This window comes from Trichechus manatus, unplaced genomic scaffold (assembly GCF_000243295.1).
Source record: "Trichechus manatus latirostris isolate Lorelei unplaced genomic scaffold, TriManLat1.0 scaffold00055, whole genome shotgun sequence".
Lineage (NCBI taxonomy): Eukaryota > Metazoa > Chordata > Mammalia > Sirenia > Trichechidae > Trichechus > Trichechus manatus.
This window is the reverse complement of record NW_004443991.1, coordinates 9488920-9492413: the sequence shown is the minus strand read 5'-3', so window position 1 is coordinate 9492413 and position 3494 is coordinate 9488920.

The following is a 3494-nucleotide window of genomic DNA, read 5'->3' as shown; positions in this document are numbered from 1 at the left end:
TAAATTACAAAATTTCAGAAATGGACAGTGTCATTGAAGGGCTGAGAAGCAAGTTTGAAGTGATGGAAGAGAGGATCAGTGAAATTGAAGACAAACACTTGGCTACAACGCTGAGGAAAATCAGAAAAAAAGAAAGAAGAAAAATGAAGAAACCCTGAGAATTATGTGGGATACAATCAAAAGCAAAAATTATCTAGTGATCAGAGTTCCAGAACAGGAAGAGAAAGCAGAAGACACAGACAGGATCATTGAAAAATTGCTGACAGAAAACTTCCTAATATCATGAAAGATGAAAAGCTGACCATCCAAGAAGCTCAATGAACCCCGTATAGCATAAACCCCAAAAGAAAATCAACAAGGCATATCATAATCACACTCGATAAAGCCAAAGACAAAGAAAGAATCCTGAGAGCAGCTCCAGAAAAATGAAAAGTCACATACAGAGGAGAAACAATAAGATTAAGCTCTGATTATTCGGCAGACACCATACAGGCAAGAAGGCAAAGGGATGACATATATAAAACCTTGAAAGATAAAAAATTGCCAGCCGAGAATAATATATCCTGCAAAACTCTCTTTCAAATACGAGGGTGAAATTAGGACATTTCCAGGTGAATAGATTTTAAGGGACTATGTAAAAACCAAACCAAATTTACAAGAATGATTAAAGGGAGTTCTTCGGACTTAAAATAAACAACATCAGACCACGGCCTGAATCTAGGACACAAGATTGTACCAGCCAGATACCAACCTAAGAGATGAAATCTCAAGGACTATCCAAAACCCAAAGAATTACAACAGGGAACCAGAGAGGTTAATCTGTAAATGACAACAACATCAGAACAATAAAAGAGAGAATAAATGGTGTAGGTATAAAACTTTCTAATGAAGAGGAAGGCAAGGTGATACCAAATAATAATAGACTGGTTCAAACCTAGGAAGATATAGGTTAATTTCAAGGTAACCACAAAGACAGTTAACAAACCTACTCATCAGAATAAAGCAGAAAAACATAAAGTCTCAGGAAAAACAAAATCTACAAAAACAAAAGAAATGAAAAAAATCCACAAAAAAACCCCAATTCAGCACAGGAGAGTAAGAGGAACAAAGAAAATGTCAGCACCACAAAAAAAGCACTACTAGATGACAACAATAAACTCACACCTATCAATAATTACACTGAATGTAAATGACCTAAATGCACACATAAAGAGACGAAGAGTGACAGAATGGATAAAAAAAACAGGATCCATCAATATGCTGTCTACAAAAGACATGCCTTAGAAACAAAGACGTAAATTTATTACAAAACAAAGATGGAAATATATATAAAAAGCAAGCAGATACCAAAAAAGAGCAGAAGTGGAAATAGTAATCTCAGATAAAATAAACTTTAAAACAAAATCCACCATAAAAGACAAAGGAGGATACTATATCATGATTAAGGGGATGATCCATCATGAAGACAATCATAATGAATACCTATGCACCCACTGACAGAGCTCCAAAATACCTAAACAAACTCTAATAGCACTGAAAAGAGAAATTGAAAGTTCCACAATAATAGTAGGAGACTTCAGCACACCACTCTTGGTAAAGGACAGAACATCTAGAAAGAAACTCAGCAAAGATATAGAATATCTAAAGGCCACAATCAACCAACTTGACCTCAAAGACATATATAGAGCACTCCATCCAACAACTGCAAAGTACACATTCTTTTCTGATGCACATAGAATGTTCTCCAGAATAGAACACCGCTTAGGCCACAGAGCAACCCTCAACAAAATCCAAGATATTGAGATAATTCAAAGTATTTTCTCTGACCATTACTCCATCAAGGTAGAAATTAACAACAGGAAGAACAAGGAAAAAATATCAATTACATGGAAACTGAATAACACCCTGCTTACAAACCACCGGGTAATAGAAGAAATCAGAGATAAAATTAAAAAATTCCTAAAATCAAATGAGAATGAAAACACATCATACCAAAACCTTTGGGACACAGAAAAGGCAGTCCTCAGAGGATAATTTATAGCAACAGAAGCACATATCACAAAAGAAGAAAGGGAAAAAATCAAAACATTAGCTACACTATTTGAACAAATAGAGAGAGAACAACAAAACCGCACACAGCCACCAGAAGAAAGGAAATAATAAAGATCAGAGCAAAAACAAATGAAATAGAGAATAGAAAATCAATAGAAAGAATCAACAAAACCAATAGTTGGTCCTTTGAAAGAATCAACAAAATTGACAAACCACTAGCCATACTGACAAAAGAAAAACAGGAGAGGACACAAATAACCCAAATAAGAAATGTAGTGAGGGACATTATATACAGACCCAACTGAAATAAAAAGGATCAAAACAGAGTATTATGAAAAACTATACTCCAACAAATTTGAAAACCTAGAGGAAATGGATAAATTTTTAGAAACACACTACCTACCCAAACTAACACAAAATGATGTTGAAAATCTGAACAGACCCATAACAGGAGATGAGATTGATAAAGTAATAAAAAAAACTCCCAACAAAAGAAAGCCCTGGCCAAGATGGCTTCATTGGAGAATTCTGCCAAACATTCAGAGATGAGATTATACCAGTTCTACTCAAACTATTTCAGAACACAGAAAATGAAGTGACACTTCTGAATTCATTCTATGAATCCAGTATAACCCTGATACCAAAAACAGGCAAAGACACCAAGAAAAAGAAAATTACAGACCAATATCTCTCATGAATATGATACAAAAATTCTCAACAATAGAATTCAGCATTATATCAAAAAAATACACCACTACAAAGTAGGATTTATACTAGGTATGCAAGGATGCTTCAACATTAGAAAATCAGTCAACATAATCAACCACATAAATAATACAAGGAATGAAAAAAATCACATGATCATCTCAATAGCTGCAGAAAATGCATTCGACAAAGTCTAACACCCATTTGTGATAAAGCTCTAAAAACAAATAGGTATAGAACAGAAATGTCTTAACATAATAAAGGGCATCTATACAAAACCACCAGCCAACATAATTCTTAATGGAGAGAGGCTAAAAATCTTCTCCTTGAGAACAGGAACAAGACAAAGATGCCCTTTATCATCATTCCTATATAACATTGTGCTGGAAGTACTAGCTAGAGGAATAAGGCATGAAAAAAAGAAAAGGGCATACAAATTGGTAACAAAGAAGTTAAACTGTCTCTATTTTCAAAGGATATGAGTATACATAGAAAACCCAAAAGATTCCATGAGAAAACTACTGGAACTAATAGAAAGATTCAGCATAGTAGCAGGATACAAGATAAACACTCAAAAATCAATTGGATTCCTATATACCAATAAAGAAAACAATGAAAAGGAGATCAGGAAAACAATACCATTTATAATATTCCCTAAAAAAATAAAATACTTAGGAATAAATCTAACCAGGAATGTAAAAGTCCTATACAAAGAAAACTGCAAAACATTACTGCAA